The sequence below is a fragment of the Camelus bactrianus genome, chromosome 4 (genome assembly GCF_048773025.1).
Source record: "Camelus bactrianus isolate YW-2024 breed Bactrian camel chromosome 4, ASM4877302v1, whole genome shotgun sequence".
In the NCBI taxonomy this organism is placed as follows: Eukaryota; Metazoa; Chordata; class Mammalia; order Artiodactyla; family Camelidae; genus Camelus; species Camelus bactrianus.
Window position 1 is genome coordinate 24,245,272 of NC_133542.1, and position 25,538 is coordinate 24,270,809.

At 40.8% G+C, this 25,538-nt stretch overlaps 1 long non-coding RNA gene across 1 annotated transcript; it reads right to left on the reverse strand.

The window, feature by feature from the left end:
* Positions 1-11,062: 11,062 nt before the first annotated feature.
* On the reverse strand, positions 11,063-19,367 carry LOC141577369 (uncharacterized). Its single transcript, XR_012506246.1, has 3 exons — positions 19,147-19,367; positions 17,507-17,620; positions 11,063-11,951 (listed from the first exon to the last, which is right to left on the reverse strand). It is a non-coding gene; the product is annotated as an uncharacterized LOC141577369 (long non-coding RNA).
* Positions 19,368-25,538: the final 6,171 nt, after the last annotated feature.

Consider the following 25,538-nt stretch of genomic DNA (forward strand, 5'->3'; position numbering starts at 1 on the left):
GCAGTGGAGTGCACTACGGTTTTTACAGGCAGCTCTGATACGATTAGGACTAATGTAAGACTGGCCGGTGAGCAGCTGCTTTTCTGACCGCTGGCCTACCGCTCCTGACGCTTGCCTTAGAACCAGATAGCGCTTGTTGTCTTCTTGTTATTTATAACTGCCCTGCTGGCCTGTAGGCACTAATATTAATAGGTGTCTGTTGTTTTAATTTTTACTTTATTTCCCTGACTTTTTGAAACAAAATATGTTTACTTTAGAAAATTAGGAAATGCAAAAATCTTTAATGAAGAATTAAAATGGTTTCTCATAAACTAACTTCTAATTTTTGGCCTAAATTATTTTATTTTTCCTATTAACTCATAAATATTTCCCATGAGAGTATAGTCTGTGTAAGCAATCATTCTAAGGGCTTCACCTTCATTTAATTTTCACAACCCTCTGAAATTTGTAATTTTCAGCATTTTGTGTTGAGGAAACTGAGGTTCAGAGGGGTTAACTCTCCCACTGTCATATGGAAAATAAAGGGCAGGGGTAAGCCTGCTAAATCCATTCTTCACCAGCAAACAGTAGCACCTTAGTCTTGGATTAAATGGTTCATAGGTTTTGTTGTCTTTATGTCGCCATTAATATTATAATGATATAAATCATTCTGTTTTCATTAAACATTTTCATAAATATCCTTAATAACTGGGAAACATTCATGATAGGGATTTTTCATATTTCCTTCAGTTGATTTCTTTATAAATAGTCTCCATTTCCATTCCCCAAACAGATCTACTCTTGCAAGATAGCTTTTTTGCACTGAATCGATTTAATTACAGTAAACTCAGTTATATGTTTCTTTGATTGGGGGGAGTTACTAGTTACTATGGTTTAATTTTAACATAGATTTTCCAACACATCCTGATTCTAGGAGCTATTATACTGAGGATACACTACACTCATGATGGAAGGAATATAGGAGTCACACGGGTTTGGGCAGTGAGGGGGATGCGAGCTCTGTCCTGTGATCCCCGAGCGTCCCAGCAGATGACACCCCCAACATGGACACTTAAGTTTCAAACTCTAGTGAGAGCGGCAGGTCTGTTTGAATCACAGTGATACTGTAGACAAAAATGCCTTAATTTTTCAGCTCTTGTCACTTGGGATTTGGAAATAGGACAGTGGGCTGAAATCCAGATATGTCATGCACTGGAAATTGAGGATAGGTTGGGATGAAGTGAATAGGAATGTCTGGGAAGGGATGGAAGTTGGACGGCTTCCTTCACCATGCATCACTGCCAGGAAACACGATTTCTGAAAAAAATAGAGGGCTGTGATAATGAAGACTTTGTTGTTGACTTTTTACTTTCTGATCATTCAAATAGTTCATGTGGGAAGAAACACAAACAAGACTGAGAATAACCTAAGGCTGAAAACATTTGCAAAGTAAAATCTGCCAGGTGTTTTCTTCTGTGTGGTTGACTTTTCGAACATTCTATACATATGTATTGTGAATGTATAATTAAAGTGGATAGTGGACTAAGAGAGTGAGGTGACGAGAAATAAATACTTTTTTAATTTTCAATAATTTGAATAAGCTGAATTAAAATAACTAGATAGTACACTTTTCTATTAAATCTAGTCTGGTTATGTATTTAGAAGCTAACAGTTAAATGGAATGGAAATTAATGTGCTTTTTTAAAAATATAAAGCTTCCAAACATTTTGGAAGTTAAGGTTTTTTCTTGTAAATATATATATTTTATATATATATATATATATATTTCTAATGTCAGAAAAAATCTTTCCCAACTTGAGTTATTGAGAATTTTTTAATTTTATTTTTCTCAAGGAAGAGTAGCTTAAAAGGGATTGGATGATTTCCAAGATTTTCAAAATAAATTCTGATCTGGCTAAAGACTGTTTTACATATTTTTCAAAGACAAGACAATTTGGGGGAAAAGTTAAAAAGTTAGAAACTGAGGTTTTCTTAGCAAGAAATGGATTTTACAGATTAGCCATTAAAAATCCTATTTACTATATATTCAATTCAACCCAATAAAGTCCAAACAGGTTTTTTTTTTTCTTGGTGGATATTAAAAAGGTAACCTTGAAATGTTATATGAAAAAGAAATGTACCTAGAATAGTCAGAATTACCCTGAAAAGAACAAAGTTGGAAGACCTACACTCCCTGATTTCAAGACTTATTATAAAACCACAGTAATTAAAACAATGTGGCAAGAATAGGCCAATAGATCATTGGAACAGACCATGTGCCATCAATTTGCAACATAAAATATACAGTCAATTTTCAGACAAAGCTTTTTAGTGAAGTAACAAGAGTCTTCAACAGCAGAGTCAGAACAATTAGGTAAATGTGGGAAAAAATGAACATTGACTCTTAAACTATACAGAAATTAATTCAAGGAAAATCATTGACCTAAATGTAAAAGCTAAAACAACAAAGCTTTTGGAAGATCATATAACATCTTTGGGACCTTGTATTTGGGCAGTTTCTTAATGAGGATACTAACTATAAAATAAAAAGTTAAAATTAAACTTCCAGTCATCCAAAGACACCGTAGAAAATAAAAAGGAAAGCCTCAGACACTGGGAGAAAATATTTGCAATACAGTGATTTATATTCAGATGATATAAATAATCCCTACGTATTCAAAAAAGGGAACAACCTTGCTTTTCAACAGGAAAATATCTTAGAGAACTTCACCAAGAAAGATTCCTAAGTGGCCAATAAGTGTATGAAAAGATGGTCACCATCAGTAGTCATCAAGGAACTGCAAAACAAAACCAAAATGAGATGCTGCTACGTACATACTAGGATGGCTGAAGCTTGAAGCACTTGGTGAGACCCAGGACTGGCAAGGATGCAGAGCAACAGGAATTCTCATACATCTTGGTGGGAGGTGTAAAATTGTTCAGCCAACCAATGTACTGGGTTCAGTAGTGTCTCCCCAGATTAATGTCTGCCTGGAACCTCAGAATGTGACCTTATTTGGAGATAGGGTTTCTGCAGGTGTATTCAAGTTAAAGTGAGGTCCTAGTGGATTAAGAAGGACCCTGAATCCAATGGCTGGTGTTTTTATAACAAAAGGGAAAATGAAACACAGAGACTTAGGAGACACTCAGAGAAGAAGGCCATGTGAAGACAGAAGCAGAGATTGGAGTGATGCTGGCAGAAGCCAGGGTATGCCAAGGATGGCCAGCAACCACCATAAACTGGAAGAAGCAAGTGAGGATTCTTCCCTGGAGCCTGCAGAGGGAGTTTGTTCATGACAGCACCTTGACAGCACACTACCTGATTTCATGAGTTCTGGATTCCGGAACTAAGAGAGAAGACATTTCTGTTGTTGTCATCTACTCCGCTTGTGGTGCTTTGCTATGGTAGTCCTAGGAACCAATACAACCACACTAGAAACTTCATCAGTTTCTTAAAACCTTAAACTTAACCTTATGACTCAGCAGTTCCATCCTTTGATATTTACCCAAAAGAAGCGAAAGCATATGTCTGGAAAAATACTTGGATGTGAATGTTCATAGTGGCTTTAGTTATAATAGCCAAAACTGGAGACGAATCAAATGTCCAAGAAGGGAATGAATTAAAAATTGTATTATAATCATATTATAAATACCGTTCAGCAATTAAAAAAAAAAGTAAACTGCTGATACACTCCATAGCATAGATGAACATAACAAAAAAATCCAAATCAAACAGGACAGGACAGTTGAAAGAAACCAGAAACAAAGAGAGTCTTTATACCATAGATGTCCATTTATATGAAGGTCAAAGTCATGCAAAAGTATTCTCAGGTGGTAAAAATCAGACCAGTGAGGGGCAGGATTGACCTGAGAGGCCCTGAAGGAACTATTTCAGGCCCTGGAAAAGCTCTGTACCTCAGCTGTGGAGGTGTGATGTTGTTTATATTAGTGTATATACATTTGTCAAACATCACTGGACTATGTACTTGAGTGGATACATTTTATTAAATGTAAGTCATATCTCAAGAAAAATTGTTACAGAGAAATACAAATCTTGGAGCATTTCACCATATATAACATTTACTTCAATTTAAAAAGAAGACAAAATCCTCACTTATTTTAATGAAAGACATTTAAATCCCTCTTCTGTTTTTTGAAAACCACGTTAATTAATGCTTTCTGAACTCACTTTGAATCCTTAGAAAGTAATTTTCAAGTAATTTATCTTTGTTCTTGAAGGTTTCCAGTCTACCTTGAATGTAGGACTCCATGCACCATGTACTCTGTCAGAGTCTACTTCTTTGTAAATGTTGGCAGCACCTTAGGTCTCAATTTCCTTAGTTGAGAGGATTCTGATAACTTAGGACATAATTTGCTCTGGTGGCTGTTTTGTAAGGAATAGGTCACTTGCCAGTCAAGAGCAAAATGAAAAAGACCTGTACCTCAAACTAAGCACGCACAGGGTTCGACAGCATTAAAAATGTGCTTGGGCATTTTTTTCAGACGGGAGGAACACACGGAATCTGGCCTGTCGGAGAACAAAGAACATACCAGCTTCAGGTGGGCAGTATCCAGTTCCAGGCTGACAGCTTCTTGGCAAGTGTTATATGTATCAAGCTTGACTGGGTGGAAAGGAGGACCTGAGGGGAAACACAGCAGAAGAGTGGGGGCAGGAAGGGGAGAGAAGGAGGCCCCTGGAGGGGCCTAGGGAATCCACACTGCCCAGCTGCTCCTGGATTTATGGTGCAGCGCCAGCGCCACCATGTGGCCATCAGTGAAATTTCAGAGGGAAAAAGAAGTTCTTTGCCCATGACCTATGAAGGGAATAATGAACCAAAGTCGTCCAAAGGGACTGAAAAACCTGGAGAGGGACATCCTCCTAGAGTTCTTTTCCATTTAGAAGCCAATTTGGTAATACATCTGGAATTCCATTTAGTAATACATCTGGAATCGTGTTGGCTAGCCAGATAACTGTTATTTGTTCCTTCATTCATGGACGTTTACTAAACTGTGTCAGACACTGTGCTAAGCAGGAGAAAAGCAGGCATCACAGTCTAGTGGGGCGGGCAGACCTGTGAACAAAATGTTAGCTCAATCACATAAATACTCTAAGGCAGGAGTGACAGGGACACTGCTGCTAAAAGGAGCCAAATGGGAGCGTTTAGCATTTGCCAGAGATGCCATCATGCCCCACCCTCCCCATTCCGTCCTGTAATCCTGTTCCCTGAGAAGCCTGTGTTGATTCTTTTACTACTATCACTTGCCCATACCCTTTTCAAAATCTTGCTTTAATGATTGATTGATCAATAATTATTTATTGAGATCCAGCTATGTGCCAGGCACCACAGGAGATACAGATACAGAGGGAGGAAGAGAGAAAATGTTTCTTCTTTTGTTAAGCTTATGTGTGGGAAGTGAACTGTCAAGAAAAAAAAATGTTACATATGTCATACATACATATACATATATATAAAACATAAGTTGTTTTCCCTTCTTTAAGCTGTTTATTTTTGTTGTCTTTATATTTCCCACCCGTGTTGCCCATTCCCTGCTTACTAGCTTGTAAACAATTACTCTAAACTATTTCAAATTATTGTGAGATTTTTAAATCAGCATGACTTCTTCCTCAATGATTCTGGGAAATGTCCTTAACTTCCTGTTGCTCAGAAGGGCACTTTGGTTTCATTTATTAGTTGAGCTACAAAGTTGGAATTGGGGACAAGACTTCTGTTCCGGCTCAATTAACTGCTTCATCTGTCAGCTTTACTTCCTAATCTCAATTTCTCCTGGCTGGTTCAGGGTCATGCATACAATAAACACGGATCATCTCAGAATTTCATAATCCTAATAGCAGATCCTAGGAAGCTGGCTGCACACTGTGTCCAGACCCAGCCCCTGTGCCTCAGCGCTCACAGCCATCGGGGAGAGGACCACCAGCTCAGCCCCTTCATCACACACAGAGGCGGCTATCTGTCCACCTGCTCCAATTTTGGGAGCCAGAGCAGGAAAGAGGGATTCTTCTAGTGACCAGAAATGAGGGGAAATTTGAATAAGCATACTGAACTCATTGTAGGAGGGGGCCAGGAAGCCCAGACGTCCCCCTTCAGACTCAACTACTGGCCCCACCAAATTAATCAGCCCAGTGCCCTGTACCTGTAAGCTTATGAGTTTCCTATTCAGCGTCTTTGGAAGATTTGGAAAGGAAACTTCCATTTAGATTTTGCAGGGAGGTTTTGTTTTTTTTTTAAATTAAACTGAAGCTCAGTAGAGATTATGCATTATTTCATACAAAATGTATGGTCAATTCTATGTTGTGGCAACTTTCTTTTGGCTCCAGGTGTTTCAAACATTAAACACCAAACTATCTTTATGCTCTTTATGAATTTCAAGGAAAAGGTCTTTTGATTCATGGTACCAGCTAAGAGGAAAGAAGCATGATCTTTGCAAAAAAAAAATTTGTGGTCAACAACGGAAAATATTCTTTGCCTAAATCTCTCTCTATTTACATGACCTGGTTATAGTTGCTAAAAAATTTATGGTTTACATGCATTTGATAACAAAGTTGAAATATTAAAAAATTCTCCTGTGTATCTCCGACTCAGACCTTTACAGACGTAAATCTAATCTACATGCATCTACATCAAATAGAACAGGTGTGTTTCATCAGAATGTTAAACAGATGTTATTGGTGACAAAGCAAGTTCAGTAAAAGAACTGAATCCTCATTGAAAGTACATATTTAAAACATTTTTCAGACATGAAAAAGCCACCCAAAAGCATGCCTTGCAATTTCATTTTTGAGGTCTTTGGACATAAGACACATGAACTGACCATTTTCCCTTTACGAAGAGAAACTACACCGTTCCCTTCCTGGCATGCCTCTTCAGGGTATTAACTGCTTCCAGAAAACCATCATCAGTTGAACCGATGAAGCATCCTCACTGCACAACAGAACAGGATGTACTGACGAGATAATCCTTTCCTTTGTGGAGGACCACTTTGAGAGACAGGCTGGATTAACGGGCATGCATTTTTAAAGTAGCAGTTCATGGCCAGCTTCATTAAACTCCATAATAATCTCTACAGTTTTATTGCAACAATAATTGGTGAACATTCTGATGTAAAATAAGTGGGATTTTGTATTAAAAAATGGTTACTATTCTCATAGTCATGTATTTCTGGAGAACTTATTTCTCTAAAATTTCCCTAAGCCTAACTTACGGTGTCTGAGCTGAGTCTGATGAAGATCTTCAACGGTGTAAACAGTGGGGATCAAATCTTCAGGAGTAAAGTGACACTTTTTTGATACATCTCTCCGAACCTCCAGTTTTATCCCAATTTAACTTTCTTGAGTTGTCTTTAAAGTGACTGCAAAATCTAGGTCTGAGCCATAGGTTACAATAATGGCCCAGTGAGTCAGCTATTACAGAGAAGATAACACTGTTTTGTACACAAGGCAGCAATGTAGTGTATCGTGACTTTACAAGGCAATTTTTTCCCTGAGCCTGGATTTAAAAATCAAACTATAAACCCCAGAGCAATAACATTATTTACTCATTCTCATGAAGAATGGGGAGGCTCATACAACTCGGCACTGAGAATAGGAAGAGACTATTTTAAGATCATTGCTCTAGTTCATTGCTTATAAAGTTTCTCATCTATGTTATTTAATAATAATAGTAACAACAAAGGTAACAAAATTGCCATGGTCCTAGGAAGCGCTGTGTGCTAGATACTGTCTTAGGCATCTCACGTATACTAACTTACTTAACCCTTATGACAATGTTATGAGGATGGTATTATTATTGTCCCTATTTTAGTGTGGAAGACACTGAGTCACAGGAAGGAGAAGGAACATTCAGAGTCACATGGAGTGGAGGTGGTGGGGTCAGGACAGAGTCTTGTCCTGTGCTCTTCTTGCTAAAGGAATCCTCTCTGCGGTCTTTATCTCTCGGCTTGAGATCCCGCTTCCACTTCAGATGAGGCTGCAGAACATCTCCTCCCAAATAGCCCACCGATCGTCAAAGTCAGCATCTTCAGGTGGAACCTGTTGCCAGGTACCTGCTACCTTCACCCTTAATTTTCCTTTCCTGTTTTCTTTCTTCTTACCTGTTTTTGTGAGGATCCTCCTTATTTTTCCAAAGTAAGAGATCTTCGGCCCACGTTCAGTAGGTAGTCTGTGTGACTTGTTCTGTACGTAGATGCAGTTTTTGATGTATTCATGGGAGAGGGTGGGCGATGCGTCCTTCTACTCCGGCACCTTGGCCATCTCCTGCACCCGTAACTCTCACTGTCTAACTTATCTTCCCAGTTCTGATGAAGACGCCGTCATGCTCCGCTCTCCTTCCCCATCAGTGCTTGCCTCCCCCACACTCGGTCCCATCCAGCTCTCATATTGTCCCTGTGAGACAGCGTTCCTGGCTCCTCCTCTTTCCACTCCCCAGGCTCCATTCTCTCTTAGGCACTGCATATCTCTCACCTGGACTTTTGACACTGACCTTGAGCAGCTCTCTCTCCATTCTCTCTCTTCTCCAGTCAATCCTACGCACACTCTTACCCCCATGAAACTTACTAAAACAGACTTCACACTGTTCCTACCAAGAAGACCCTGATTGCTTACAGCCTATAGAATGAATAACAGAGTCCTACAGCTTCCCCTCTAGGGCATTCATATCATGACCTGTACTTTGTTTCAGTCCTTCTCACTCCTTCCTCCTTCTGTCCCTTTGTTTGCTGGCAGACTGTTATTTCATTTTCTTTAGCTATTCCTGTCCCACCACCCCAATACTGACCCATGGCTTCTGACTCACTATTGAGTGTCTGTCGCATGGCCCAGATGAGATGTCCACTGTTTGGCCAAGTCTCTTTCCTGATTTGTTACGTCTGTCCCTTTCTCTTCATCCCTGTTCCTGTTTCTTGGTTCAAGCGTTCTTGCTTAGGCTAGAAAGATAGTTTCCCAACTGGTCTGCCTCATTCTGTATTCTCCTTCGTTGAACACACTCGGCATTGTCACTGTTAGGGAAGCGGTATCAAAACACACACTTTCACCTGGTCGGTTTTCTGTTCACGAGTTGCAATGGCTTCCTGTTCACTCGCGGTCAGACTCCAAAGGGGCCGCCACGTGGCACCACTACCGACAGCCCCGTTCGGTTTTCTTCCACTGGAGTCTTCACTGAGCGTTAAGCAGTATTTTGAGAGTCCACAGTAGAAATGCTATTATGTTCCAACCTGCCCCTCCACTCCACCAACCCCTGCAAGGCACACGCCGCCACCAGGAAAGGGAGGACCGCGACCTCCAGGCGTGTTGGGGAAGCGCTGAGTCAGACAGAGTCTCCTTCCTGGAGGGCTCTCAGATGTCTTCAATGTACCAATGTACAGTGTGTTACGAATCTCCAAAAAGAATCTCTATAGAAAAGGGTGGTTTTTGTTTTTGTTTTCCTCCGTCACCCTTTGTTATTCCCCAGGACACCAGAGTCCCACAACGTAGACCTGAGGAAGTCCTGCCTGTGCGTTTCATTCTCTGCTGCAGTCGCTGTCCCAGGTCAGGGGCCCCGCCGAACAGCCTTCCCTGACCCTCCTGGTGGGAGCCACCATCCCTCTCCTGTGCCGTCACTCCTTTTGTTTTCTTTGTAATACTTGTCACAGTTTGATGTGATGGTGCTTATTGCTTGTTACTTGTTTGTTGTTTTTTCCTCTAGGATGTAAACATTTTATCTTAGCTGTTATTGTCTGCACCTGATACACTTAATCACTTAATGCAGGATTTTTTTTTTTTCCAGAGGAATGTATGTTCCTCCAAAGCCTTGCTTGTGTTCAGCCCCACGTTTCTCTGCCTACCTAACTGCATTTAGGCTTACGTTACAAGGTTGAAATGCAAGTTTCCTTGTCTCTGAGGTTTTCCCTGATGGCCTGACTCGTCCCAAAGTAATAGTTCTTCTACTGAACTCCTGTAGTGTTGGTATCTGAGTAACCCAATTTATTTTGAACAGTTAATGTGTACTTTTTACATAGAAGTACTACTTTGTTCGCCCAGCTAGAGTGTATTTGCCTTGTGACCAGGATGGGTGCCATTCTTTGGGGAATCTCCGAGAATCTAGCAGACAGGGCTTCTCAGGTAATCTGTAAACATCTATTAGTTGATTCAGTAGATAATCACGTTCTATCCTCTCGAAGGATGTGGTGCCACGTGGTACGTGGAGCGGCTGGGTGGGCTCCATCCTCGCAGGAAACATAACCCGTGCTGGGAAGGTGGGAAACAGCAGGAGAGTCTCTGGGACTTGCTTTGGGCTCTCTCTCTCCTATGCATGCTTTTTGGCATTTATGTACGTTTGGTAAGTCTTCCCTGCCGGTAGTTCGTGGAACAGAAGCAGGAAAATCTCCCTCTGGCCTGCCGAAAAGGACACGAAGGAGCGTGATCTCTCACGGGACGGGGGTTGGGGGGTAAATATGGACCTTTCAGGGGGCAAAGGAGAATTTGCCACTTCAGTTTGCAAATGGGTAGCGTGTACATACACAGTGGTTTTTGAAAGTGTGTATGATATACTGTTTTGAGAACTTGTTTCCTTCCAAAATGCTTAATTCACAGTATTTCGAGATGTTTCTACACACATTATTTCACATAGCTTGGGACAAGGGGAAAATAGGGAAAATGTAACTGATCAAACAGTTTTGCTACGGGCAAAGAGGTTTTAAATTTAAATGTCATATACACAGTGGATTCTGTTTGGGTGGAGATGCTATACGTTCTCACCTCTAAAACTATTTCTTATTCTCAGAAGAAGTAGCTGTGATAGGGAGGCGTTGGGGTGAAAAGGTCTGATGAAGAAGTTAGGGAAGGAGGGGCATTTGGGGTTATATAATAGAGGATGAGTGAAAATTCTTGTCTCATGTAGATACACACGGTCTTAAATTCAACAGAGACAGCAAACCCTCTCTGGCATCGGGGACTTTGGACTGAGATGGTACTTCCTGTAACAAATCAATAGCCAGGTGCATTTTTATGTAAGTCACTCAAATGTTAATCCAGCTCTAAAATCATCGCAGCAATTCCATTACTTTTATTCAGAAATGAGATGTTCTTTGTGGAGACAGGTTAAAACGTTGAATCTTCATCCAAGTGATATGGATTAGGGACATCTGGAGAACCTACCCGTTTTTTTTTAATTGTTTTTTATTAATGGAAAGCTCGTAAGGCTTAGTGATTTATAACTTCTGTGTATTTTAACACACTGTCGGATTTTTCTTTTTCTTGGTTGAACTTCATTTCATTTGGAACCTTTATATGCTGATGTAATATGCCACATATGAAACTGTTTCTAATGGAAAAAGCCAGTATATCTGCTGCATGTCAGATTACACAGCCGGGAGGGGCACGATGTGGAGCAGACTCCACCTAAATGTTTGGATCTTCTGGAATGTTGTCAGGGTGCTAGTTTCAGCCTGTCTCCGACCGTTCCATCTCAGCCTAGCCTGGGACCGTAAGATTAAAACTCCCCACAGGTGGATTCAACAGAGCTCTAGTGCTTTGAGATCCTCTGTGAAGAAAAAAAGTGTTGGGTCATGAAATACATTTGAGGAATTGCAGAATTCTGAATCTCCTTTTTGGAAGCTCGCAGGCTTATGAGCCTAGCAAGGCTTTGAGGATTCCTAGAACTCTGCAAGCTTGGGTCTGTCCTGTCCCCTTTGCCTTTCTGCCCTCATCCCCCGCGTCTCTCTGTCACCGCCCGGCTAGGCACAGTCACCCGGGTCTCCCGGGTGCTGGGTGATCTAGGAGGACGCCAGGGAATCTCTCAGCTCTGTCCCATGGACCGCTCATCCTCCAGCCAGCTAGCAGAGGCAGAGTCTCTTGACAGTCACGGAGAAGCCAGAGCCGGCAAGACGTGCAGTGTGCTCACATCAATTTGCTAATGTCCTGTTGGCCAAAGAAGGCCACGTGGTCAAGCCCAGCCTCAGAGCTGGCAGGCGCTGCAGTGCTGCAAAGCAAAAGACGTAGACAGGGAAAGAGGTGAATAATTTGGGCTACTTCTATAAACTCACATACATATGTGAACTTGTAATTAATTTTTTAAAATTTTCTCTCTACTAGAATATAAATTCCACAAAGGCAGAAATTTTAAAATCTGTTTTGCTAGCTGCTTATCCTTATTACCTAGAACTCTGCCCTGCTCTTCGTGGGTACTCAAGAAATACTTGTGAATGAACGCATAAAAATAAACCCATTTAACTCTGTTTAACTCAACATTTTCAAATACGGTTTTCAATTGATCCCATTTTTAGTGGAAAGCCAAGTAAGATTTCCTTCGAAACTGGAGACCCTTCAGATATCTCCTGACTGTCTGAGAATGTGAACTCCAGTAATTACAGGAAAATTATGGTCTATACAAATTGAAAAACCTATCAGCATTTATTTTACCTCCTTTCATTCATCTAAGTAGATGACTTTCACGTACCATGTTATGTGCTAGATGCTTGTGGGAGTGGAGACAAGAATACAGCCCCTGCCTCTGGGAAGCCTCACGTGAGCTGAGGAACAAAGCTATACAGCTAAACTTTGAGCCATAGGATATGCTCCATTGTAAGGTTGTTAAAAAGGTTCCCAAGAACACAAAGGAAGTATTCAAATGTGCTAGAAGATATGAGATACAGCATTCTAACTTTGACCTCCACGTGTGTTCGGACTGAGAAAGTCACCCTCCTTATATAGAACATGACCGTCGCCAGCACAGCTGTTCACACCGTTTAATCCTTTCACCCATCCCCACGTTCACCCTTGTCCTCTCCTTTCTGAATCCTACCCACCCTTCAAGTCTGACCAGCAATGGAACGTGGTCTGAGTTTGCTTATGGTTTTCCCCTGAAGTCATCTGGATTCCGTAGCATTTATTTCTGTATCATATTAACGTGTATTGCCTGGAGAAATCTATTCTGGCTTTTTAATAGGCTGTTTCACTCTCCTCTTGTTCACCTTTTCACGTGTGGATGTCTTGCCTTTTCAAAGAGTTAACAACCATCCTGAGAACAGAGATTGTGTTTCTTTTCTGGAAGTGCTAAAAATAATGTTCGCTATATTGGGTTCTCTGATAATTAATTAGAAGGATATGCTGAAAACCGGAAGCTTTAACCTGAATTCATCGCCTAGTTATGGCCAGGCCTGAGAATGCATGTGGACTTCTGATGCCAGTATAGGAAGATTTCTGCTTAGGGCTGGTGTTTAGGTACTGTCCTTATCTATGTTGGAAACCAGTTACTGCTTTATGTAAAGTTGCAACCACAAGCCAGTATTTTTAACAAGTTGAAATAAAGCTGACAAATTTTAAGAGGGTTTGGAAATGAATAAGAGAAAAATTTTAAACACCAAACTATAAAGGCATAGGGGGAAACAGATTTCTCTCTTGGCAAAGAAAATGTGGAAAAAAGGAACAAAGGAAGAGCCAAGATGTGTTACCTGCTGTTTGATATCAGGCCCCAGGGCAGAGCAGCAAAGCATTTGTCATCTGTCAGTTAGTTTTGCAATTTCTACCCACCTGCGTATTCTATCCATCAGCCCCATAAAGCTGCCCTTTAGGGGGAAATTTTGCTTAACAGGCTACTTGATGTGTGGGAAACTCCCCCAAATAAACGACAGAACTAACAAGTCTATTCACTTAGGTCAAGAAGAATGTGAATCTTGGATTTGACTTGGAGGCCTTTGAAAAGGCAAAAAGGAACTCTTCTGTATTCCAAGTATTCCCTGATAGAGACTGCTCCAAGGCGGTGATGATGGTAAGAGAAAGGAAATTGTTAGTCTACTCGTAGCCAGAATAATTAAATCATAGTCATCTGTTCAGATCCCATTACAGACTGTATCCCACTCAGTACATTTAGGCTCTAGGCCATTCAGAACTCCTTTTTCTTAAGTTTTAAAATCTCTAAGGAACTTCTTACACTCATCTGTGACCCCCTCATTTTAGGGAATGGGTGCTGTGTACAGCTGATGGACTAGCTGCTTATGAACTTATTTCCCATCTTAAATGAATACATTTGGTTGGAGGTCTCTTAGCATCTGTATGGTGTGGACTCATCTTTAGACCTGATCTTTTGGAGTGAGCTGACTGCGGATGTCTCCCAGCAGCATAACTGGGAAACCTGTTGCTGGACTCAAAACAATCTCACAAAGGTCAGAGACATGACCTGGAATGGTGTCTTTACCTCAAAAACTGGTATTAGCTACAAACATAAATAATCATTTGTTGTAGTTCTGTGAAAAATGCTGTTGGTATTTTGATAGGGATTGCACTGAATCTGTAGATGGCCTTGGATAGTGTGGTCATTTTAACAATATGGATTCTTCCAATCCAAGAACATGGCATATCTTTCCACCTGTCTGTGTCTTCTTCAGTTTTTTTCATCAGTGTCTTACAGGTTTCTGAGCACAGGTCTCTTACCTCTTTAGGTAGGTTTATTCCAGGTGTTTTGTTCTTTTTGATATGATGGTAAGTGGGGTTGTTTCCTTAATTTCTCTTTCTGATACTTTGTTATTGTGTAGAAATGCAACAGATTTCTGTATATCAATTTTAAAGCTAAAATAGAATTCATATTGATGTCAAGGAACGAGGGCTCTCACGTAGTGTTGGAACAGTTGTAAACTGATGTCCTATTTAGCAGAGCATTTTTATACCATATTTTCCTTCCATCAGTTTCTGTTAAGATTTATTCCTGATCATTCAGTTTGGGATTTTGAGGACAGAACGGAGGACAAGACTCACTGCTCAGTCTGTGGTCTTTCTTCCCTCTCGTCCCTCCTCTCCTTTTTTCCCTCCCCTTCTCTCTCTCTCTCCTCCCCCCGCTTCCTTCTGCCCCCTCTCTTATCTAAATGTTGAAAAGCTGGAGTTATTTAGTCAGTGGAGACCAGTGTAGGAGTTAATATCTATCTCTTCTCTAGTATAAAATGTTGAAAATATAGAAAACTTTTTCTGGATTATTTTTCTCGCCAAATGGCAGAGTTTTTCAAGGACACTGTAAAGTCTTCCTGCCTGTGTACTCGGCTCATTCTACCTCCAAGTTTCTGGCATAAGCCATTGAAGGGCATTTTTTTTTTTAAAGGATCTATTTAATTTGATAGGAACATTTGCATTTTATAGAGAGAGGATTCATACATGATATATTTGATTCCAAGTTTTTACAGGCTCCTTTTAATTTTTCACTTATATAACCAGGTGGAAACTGGGAACGTAGGGCCATTGGGTTACGTTGCCTAGTCAGACAAACCTGGAATTCCTGGGAAGAGGGCCTGTTCCAGAGGGACAAAATGGAAACGCACGTGTGAACGGGGCTGTTAGAATTACAGTGCGTATGTCTCCCAGCCTGATGTGGAGTAACCGTCGGGCATCATGTCCCTAATCCCACTTTCCCAAAGGCACACTTTGAGTGCCATGGATTATTATTCATTAAATGTAGGATTTCCCAATAGAAGCACGCTTAGGAACTCAGAATTTTCAGAACAGAAAAAAGATACCTGTTGTCAAATCCAGATTTTCTTCTCCTTAGTCAGAGTCCTTAAACTGTCATCTGTCTCGTTCTTAGATCAGTCTTTGTTGAAGTTTCCAAATTGGAGAGAAATGTGAAAATGTTGGCAGGAGAGTTATCTCTTCTCAAAGAATTTATGGTACTTTCCTCATAAAGTATATTTATAACTAACATATAAATGTCAAATTTTAATCATAAGTATTATCTTTCATGTGAGGATGTGGACGTACTTAATTAATGATAATTAAGCTTTGTGTAACATATATTTTATGATCAATTTAGAGGCAGGCAAACAGAGACCGTAAAGTAATGCAGACCTCAAACGAGGCACCATCTCGACTAGACAGCAGAGAGACTGTGAGAGTTGTCCTGGGTATTCAGCACAGAATAGATGTTCTGTGCTGAATACCCAGGACAACTCTCACAGGGAGCACTAACCCAACTTTCCTAAAATTAATGTCTCTGCTTTTAGGGAGCGAAAGAATGTCCTGGGAAAATTTGTGAGAAGTTAAACAAAAAGGATGGAAGCATTTTAAGGAAAAGGCTGATGAGTCTCTTGGGAGAACAAAGTCCAAATTGTAACATAGCAGACAAAAATGCTTATAAAATGTTAAGCGGAAATGCCATAAACATTTTTTACTGAATTACTGGTTCGTTATATGCGACATTAATAACCTTCTATCTCCTGCCGATGCTCCTTTTACATGGGAGTGGGGATGGGGGAAGGAGCAGGCACAAATCAGAGAGATTTTCTTGAAGATGCAGAAGAAGAAGGCTTTCCCAGAACCAAATATCTATAATCTCTACTTTGCTTAGAAATAAGAAGGCAATTTTTCCAAAAATCACTTTGCTAAGAAATTCACTCTTTATTTCTTTTTAAAATATAGGATTAAAAATCTTATTTAAATGGCAGACTATAAGGAATGTTAAAGTATTTTGAAATATCTGAATGCTTCCAGCTGCTATCTCAATTTTAAAATATTTCTTAAAGGGGATTTCCAGGCTGTTGGCAGCAACAAAATAGAATTTCTCTGGGTTTTTTTTTTATGTTTGTTTCTATTATTGGATTTCACAATGCATCATGTGATGTACTTTGCAGACACGATGAAATGCATTCATTTAGAAATTAATATCATTACTTACTTACTTACTCGTTAAAAGTATATATTTATATTAGTTTGGAGCTGTTCAAACTGGTGGAGGATGATACAGTATTCTCCTACTGAGACTAGAAAATTAGAACTAGAAGGAACGTATTTTGTCAAAAGATGTCATATATCAGAGACAGAGATTAAACTGGGGATAGACATCAGATGTCTTGTCCTGAGCACATAGTATCCCCAAGGTTCAGTCCTTGTGGTGCCCAGCAAGTTGTGCCCAGAAAAAAAGAGTTCCCAGATTTCTGGAAGTGACTTGTAGGAAACAAAGGAAGGGGGTGTTATTCAGGAAATTTCCTCGAATCTAGATCCTAAAACTCTGAGTAGCCCACCTGTAGACTGAAGTTAGTCTCCTACACCAAAGATGAAAGAAGTGTCTTATCATGTATCTCCACCATATTTGAGGTACCAGTCATGTCTCCCCCCGACCCCTACTTCCTTAAGAGAGAATCTGCAAAATCTGTAGTTCTGAGCTCTTCCTCCTGGTCTAAGCTGCCTTCACAAATAGTGAATACCAGATGCAGAGGAGGGTGGTCTCTCCTGAGTTTTGGAATAAGGCCATTGAGAGAATGAATTAGTAATCTGTGGAGACCAAGGTGGAAACTTAACGTAGTCCCGAGGACAAAGACTGTCATTTTAGGTTGACTTGGATGGTGTACAAAGAAGTCAGACCACAGAAGAGGCAATACGCCAGGAGAAGTAGAGAGAAGGAGCATTGCAACCAGAGAGACAGACAGATACTGCCCTCAAGGTGTTCCCGAGTACCCGCTGTGTCCTCAGGACTGTGCTCCAAGCTGGGCAAGGGTTGGGGTCTGTGGTAAGCTGCTGAGGCTCCTAAAAATATGTCCAAGCCCCAATTCCTGCTACCTGTAAATGCTGCCATATTTGGAAACTGGGTCTTTGCAGATGTGCTGAGAATCTTGAGTTGGGGAGAGCATCCTGGATTATCTGAGTACGTCCTAAATACCATCATAAGGATCCCTGTAAGAGAGAGGCAGAGGGAAATAAGACACACAAGGAAGGGAACTATGCCATGTGACCAGGGAGAAAGATTGGAGTGATGTGGCCAAAGTCAGAGAATGCCGACAGCTACTAGATGCTGGAAGGGTTGGGGGATAAATTCTCTCCTAGAGCCTGCAGTGGAGGTAGGGCCTGCTGACACTGTGATTTTATCTCATGAAATTGACTTCAGACTTCTGGCCTCCACAACTTAGAATAGATTTCTGATGGTTTAAGACACTGAGTTTGTGGTATTTGTTACAATAGCTATAGGAAACGAACACAGTGATTTCCTTACCATGAAATAAAACATACTTTCTGCTTTTTTGGTTAAAAATCAAATAGTGAGAAAATCAAGCACCTAGTTTACTAAAAAAAATAAATCATTATCATCATCATCATCATCATCATCATCATCATCATCATCATCATCATAATGTCCTTATTGAAGGTGTTGGTTTGCAAATGGCCTCAAATTGACAGGAGAATGAACATACCATTTTTTCTAGTGAGTTCTAAGATGCTGTGGTAGAGATGGCATGAGACCTGGGCCATGAAGCCAAACAACTAGTTTGAACTGAGAATGTTTCAAAGTTTCAGATGACAAAGCCCATCAGTGTATGATAAATACATTATATCTTCCCCTCTCCTCAAATAAAAATAATGTATATACATCAGAGATTGACGTTAAAGTGAAACATCCCTTACAAGATGCTAGGCAGGCTCATGACTCCAGTGATAAAGCTCTGAATTTCTGTCAAGCTTCTCCATTTACAAATGGCAAAGCAAAAATTCTCAAAATTTATCGAACAGATCAAAAGTCAGATTTCTTTTTAAAATTTGATTTTAGCTGTATCCTCTTTTTTCCCCCCAAAGGTGTGAAAATGCACATTTGATATTATCAAACCTGAAAATGATATTTCCCAGCCCATGTATATCTTTTGATTTTCTCAGTTTTTCTTGAGGCTGATTAATTGCTTTTTCTTTACAAGAAAGGACACCGGGCTATATACTTATTGAAAAATAAGAACAAGTGAAAATGACCACGTTAGTGCAGGAGGAATAAAGTTCAAATTCACAATAAATTAAAGTGCATTACTTTCTAATCTCAAGGCTGAGGAACTTTCACTGGAATGTTGGTTCTGAAATTCTGTGAGAGGTAAGCTCACACAGGTTATGACCACAGAACCCCCTTGTTTGTTACCTTCCAGAACTGCTTTCTGCTCCTATCTGTCAGTTACATCCCTACCGTATTAAGCTGATCCTTTCCAGAAAGGAATTTAGGAAGTAATATGCTTAGATTAAAAAGTGTCAACAAAACATTACACATGGAAATTCCTAAGGATTCTAAGACAAGTTTGGGTTGCGTAAGATAAAAAGATGTAAGGCCAAATTCCTCAGAAACTATTACCAAGGAAAAACACTACCACTCCAAAATAAAAAGAAAAAAGAAAAAGAAAGAAAAGAACACAAAGCGTATTAGCTCTGGTAGACATTATAATGCTTACCAATATCCAGTTCTCCCTCCTTCCTGGGCGTGATGGACAGTGCCCTTCCCAAATCCCTTGGAATTAGGTGGGGCCATTGACTTATTCTTGTCTGTGAAATGTGGGCAGAAGAGCCTCTGTGTGATTCTCTACTATTGCTACTGTACTCTGAAAGGGGTTCTGAAACTACATTTTTTTGTTATGAGCTTCTGCCAGCTGGAGACTTCAGGGAGTAGAGCAAAGTACTCTCGTATTGAACATACAGAGTTAACAGGAAATAGCCTTGGATATGTTAAGACACTTTGCTATCAGAGTTAATTTGTTACTGCAGTATAATCAGCAATTTATCCTGACTAACTCTATACCAGTCAACCAAATAAAGAAATAGACAAACAAGAATTTATGTTCAGAAAAAACTAGAGAGAAACGTGCTTGGCTTAAAGGAGTGTGACTTTGCACATACTTTTTAGTATTTGTGTAGTTTCATATTTACTTGTATGTGTACCTATGTGTATACGCTACTTTTATGAATGAACAGACTGTACTTTTAAAAGCATCAGTATCTCAGAAATCCTGCTGAGCACAATGTGAGGACAACCATCTTTTACTCTTAGAGATTTTCCTTTGTATTCTCTCTTCTAGTCAGGTTCCCAAATGTTTGCAAATAGAATATACTTTAAAGGCAAGCTGACTTTTATCTATTGCCAAAGTTCAGATTTCATATTGGTGGCTTCGTCCAGGTGGTTCCTTAAATGATTCCAGTCTTTAATTCAAATACACATAGTATTTTCTAGCATGTTGACACTCATATTGTTTCATTAGCTCTAGAGTGTTGTTTTATATGAAGATTAGAGGAAATTGTTGAAACCAGTTATTGAGGCTTGCCTTAGTCCTCCCCTTAATCTTATTCTAAGTCACGAGAATTCTTCCAGGGGTCCTCTGGTTCCGGACCTGGCATCATGTGAAGCTTTCCTACTTGCCTGAAGCATCAGTTTCACCTCGGGAGTAAGAATAATTAATCAGCGTGGGGTTGTCTGTGGGGTGTGTGTCTGATGGTGAACCACAAATGCTGTGTGTTACTTCACCATCCCCAACTTTTCATTTCTGCCTTGTTAGGTTAATAGAGTAAGTTGGTGGCACTAAATACTAAGTTTTGATTGTTAAATATGTAAAATACAGCATTTCAGTAGCCACCATTACTCTCCCAAACCGATAGAGATCGCCTCCAAATCAATAAAAAATGACAAACAACCCCACGGAAAAATAGACAAAGAACATGAAACAAGCAATTTACGGGGGAGGAAACCAGGATGCCCGTTGTACGTATAAAAAGATGTTCAGTTTGAATTAGTGGTCAGGAGGATGCAACAGAAAAATGCTCGTTTGTAGCCATAAAATTAGACATAATTATAAAATCAAATAATGGTGAGCATGTTGAAAAAGTGAATTCTAATACATTGTTACTGGAAGCGAACATTGGTACAACGAATTTAAGGAACAACTTGGAGTTATTTACTGTTATGGGTTGAATTGTGTCTACCCCCAAAAAGATATATTGAAGCCTTTACCCTCCAGTACCTCAGAATGTGACCTTGTTTGGAAGTAGGATTGTTACAAAGTGATTAGTTAAGTGAAGATGATGTCGTACTTGAGTAAAGTGGGCCCCTGATCTAACATGAATAATGTTCTTCTAAAAAGATGGCCATTTCAAGGTACAAGGAGAAGCCATGTGAACATGCAGGCAGAGGCTGGAATTACGCTGCCCCAAACCAACGAATGCCTGGGGCTGAGAGCAGCTGGAAGGGGCAAGAAAGCGTCCACTCCTGGAGACTTTGTTGACAGCATGGCCCTGCCACGCCTTGCTTTCAGATTTCTAGCCTTCTGGAACTGGGAGAAAATACATTATTTGTTGTCGAGCACACTTTTCTCAGAAATCTCCAATCTGTGCTTTCTTAGTTGTGTGGCTTGGGGTCAGCTACACTGCTCAGTTTTCTGCAGGTGTAAAATGATTCTACTGAGGTTTATGAAAGTTAGAGGTGATAATGCATATAAATGTTTAGCATGGTGCATGATTTTTTTTTAGTATTCATGATAGTGGTCATTTCACTGAATTTTTATTTCTTGTTTGTCATTCTCTACCATAACATAGAAGTTCTTTTAGACCAGAGCTATCTTTCTTTTTAATGGTAGTAGCCCCAGAGTCTAGCAAAATGTCTGGCAAATAGTGAATGAATGTAAGACTGAAAATTTCAGTCTTTATTTTTTCATTAGGAAAGATCTCCCACTTTTACTGAAATGCTGTGCACACTCACAGTCCTCAGGCTACCGTGGAAACAGACTCAGCCCCTGTCCAGGGCGGCTGACTCCCTGACTGCAGGAAGCTGGCTCGGGGATTGGTTAGGACCCCAGCTGGCCCAGTACGTCTGTGCCTTTAGATTTTGCACTTTGGCTCAAGAGATAGTTGGCCTAATCTCCCTCTGTGTGGTTGAAACTGTAAAGTGTAAATCTTGGGAGTTCTCAGTGACCTTACTGTTCGCTACATTGGAGGGAAAAAGAGCCTATATTGTAAAAATAGTGAAGCTATTACAAGGGAGAAGTTGAAAAAGGACACTGGACGCAGGTGGGAGGGGGTTGGGGGGGAGCTGAGGCTGTGCACTTGGACAAGTAAAGACCAAGAAGCAGTGAGACTTAGGTAATGATTTTTAATATTATCTAGTTTTCACTCATTTTGCCTCATGGTTGATGGGGTCTGAGGGCATATGGGTCATTTGGGCATTCCCCCAACATAAGTAGAGATTTTTGTTCTTAGACACAGAATTTGTTACAGTTTTTTAAGCCCTGTGATCACTGTTATTCCTTGTGGATGAAAGCAAATTCTACAGCTAATGCATGTTTAACCCTTTCAGTTTCCCTTATTTAGGGCCTGGTTCATAAAACAACTACAACAGAATTCCTGTATTAATAGGGTAAGAGTTTTCACAAGCCATTGTCCGTATGTCATAATCAAGTACAGAAGTGTGTTTTGTTGTTGTTTTAAATACCTTTAGTTATCTACGGAAGGCAAGATACTTGGCTCAAGATAAGGAAACATTATTTATAGCCTTTCCAACTCAACTGTAGAGCCTACGGTGTTAGACAGCCATTCATAAAGCAAACGTGTTGTCTGATTCAAGGTTAGCAGGTTTAAGGAAATTACAAACTGGTTAGGAAAATCCCCTAAGAAATTCAAACCTCTCTGATGGGAGTCTGACCTAGCCACTAGGCTGAGAGATTGATGCCTTTTACCCTTTAGTGTCGAGTATTTTGAAAATCTCCAAGCACCTGGCACAAATCTTAGAAGATTCTCTTGTCCCCAGGCTTGTCAACCTTTGCAAAGTGATGCCTGAAGGCCGTCATCCCAAGCAGTCAGCCGTCAGCCAGGGTCTGCATCTCAAACCAGTTGAGGCTCAGCTGGAAACAACCTGCTGTATCAGAACAGAAGGATGCAGCCCCTGAGAAGATTATTTCTGCTGTTATTCAGGATAAATGCACATACGTTCCTCCCCAGATACTCGTAAAACACACACCCACTGAAGGAGGATGTAGGCCATGTCATGAAAAGTAAGAAACATCATACATCAGCCAGGGGGTGGGAAATGGTGTGATGAATTCAGAATAACAGGCTAACATGATCGTGTGAAAATTCTGAATCTCTCATTCACATTCTCTGCTTTGACTTTTCTTTCTTTTCTTCCATGAGCCTCTGCTTCTCTGTCTGATGTTAAAAATAAAGAAACGACAGAAGAAAATGGGAATCCATTGCCAAGAAGATCTGCAAGAAGACTTTTATTCAGAAAATTCCTTTTTAAAGAAACGATAATACAGGTAGGTCTTCTGAGCACCTGTAGTAGAGTTCCACATTTAGAATCCTTGATTGGTATCTGAACACAGATCATAGTGCAGATAAACTCAGTGATGTGTAATAGGATATGGAGTGGAATTATTTTGCTCTCTTGGAGTTTCAGCTGAGCCTCAAATTTAGAACAATAGATGGTAACATATCCATATTCTGGAAAGAGCTAGCTGCTAGATGCCCCATCCAGAGCTTATTAATAAGAGAAGAACTGGTCCAGGGACTACTATCCACGTCTAGAAATCCAAGAGGCGGATCCCTTGAAAGGAGTGTTCAGGAGTAGAGAGAGCCTTGACCTTTCTCTTCTGCTTGTAGGGCTAGGGAATGGAAGAGGTTTGGGCTGATCACATGATCAGATCATTTGGCTTGGTCCCCACTCCCATCCAGGCTAAAATCAGGGAAGCTCTAAGAGAATACAGTGTAGAAATGATCGTGTCCATAAAAAGTAGAATCTGACTTTTTCCTGCCAGGGGGGAAGGAGTAAGCTTTAGCACCTCATCGTCCAGCCTCTGTGAAGCCACTGGGATAGGGCTTGGTGAGAGTTCTCTCAGAAGAATCTGACAAGTATATCCAGGAATTTGGAGCATATTTGAAATTGGTATCTGCTGTTAGCTGGAGAAGTGGTACCTGGCTGAAACAGGCATACGTGGAGACAGGGACTCATAGTAGGGTAAACTGTAGATCCATGTTAGGTGTGACAAAGATACTTTGGGCATTTGAGCCACTGAGAGGGTCCTGCCTGCACGTCCTTAGCTGTAAGTGGCCAGAAATGTACCCAAGTGGAGAAAGGATTTGAAGCGGTCAGCCACTGAGCACACTGCCCATGTCAGGGATGCAAAAGAGCCCATCCACCCAGGTGCCCCGTTATCCCAGCCTTAATGTCTGGGATGTTGCCCTCTTTCCTCGTTCTCCACAGGAAAACAGATGGAGAATGAACATATGAACAGACTCTGCCTTGAGTGAAATTGGAACAGACTGGGTGTGTTTTGTTTGTTTGTTTATATTTTAAAAAAATTTTTAGGGGGGAGGTCATGAGGTCTATTTATTTATTTATTAGTAGTTTTTTGTTTCTGTTTTTTAAATGGAGGTACTAGGGATTGAACCCAGGACCTCGTGCATGCTAAGCATGTGCTCTACCACTTGAGCTGTACCCTCCCCCTGAGACTGGGCGTTTTAATACCCAAATGTGTCACGGACAGAGGGGTTGTCTGTAAGGAGTGTAGAGGGGGAGCCTGCAGAGCGCCCTGAAGGCAGTGATGGCAGAGAAATCAAGTTGTCTCCTGTGTGTGTGTCTGGATCAGGCTAAATATTGTTGCTATTTATTTGTAGCCACAAAGTATCACAGCAAAAATACGCAGGTTTGACAATTACGAGTTAACATTGTGACCTCAGAAATAAGATGGTAATTAGATCATGCTGTCTACACTTTCTGAACTGTCTGAAACAGAAAATAAAGCCTCCTGTTCCTCCCACATCTGTAATCAGTTTGTGCAAAGTGGCACAAACACTCAGAGGCACAGAGACCCCTGTGAGGACACAAGGAGCTGCCAGTCTTCGTTTCCATCTGTTCTTCCATAAACATTTGTCTCGTGTTTCTGGCGGGCGGGTCGACGTGGCTTCTGTCTCTCCAGTTTGTCTCTTGTCCCAGTGACTCATCCTTCGGCGTGTTTCACGTGTGAGCCCTTAGAGAGTGTGCTGTAGCGGACGGGTCGGTGTTGTTTTTGCCCCACGAACCAGAGCCTGAGTGACTGGTTTCCACAGCTTTACACAAGGTGCCTCGTTACAAATTGAAAAACTGGGGAATCCCATGGCCCAAGGCTGAGGAGCGCCGCTCTGTGGCCGAGGCTGGGAAGGTGGCCACAGCAGGAAGCAGACAGCACAAGCCATCCTGTTGGATTATTTATCTCTCCATTTTCTGTCTTGTTCTCTGGAATGTAAGCTCCATGTGGGTACTGTCCCATCCCCTAGGCAGTAGGTATCTGTGAGCTTTTTGTGATGAATGTATAAAATCTCTTCATGGTAAACACAATCATAATCACATAAAATCACATATCATTTATTGACTCCCTATTAGCATCCACACGCTATGCTGGGCACCTTGCAGGTGGGGAGGGCATTACTGAGTTCACACACTCACTCTTCAGTGGGATGCGGGGTCTTATACACCTGTTTTGGCTGAGAAAAGTGGGGTTTAGCAAGAGGTGGTGGTTCGCTTCTGATTACCCAGCAAGGAAGGAGAACAGATGAGCCCAACTACGCTTTTCCCACAGGTCGTGCTGCTTCTGTACTGCAGGCAATGGCTTGTTTATATGTTTCTTTCCCATTACAAAACCATGCTCGGAAGTCTGGCGCTTGTAAGGAATTACAAATGGAAAACTCAAGCCAGGGCACGGAATTTGGGGCCATGTAGTACATGTTAACATATAGTACATCTTAACAATCATAATAAAAGAAGAAGATTCCAATATTCTTATTCACAATTTAGTTTCCTGCTTTGTGATTTAATGAAATTAAATGTCTC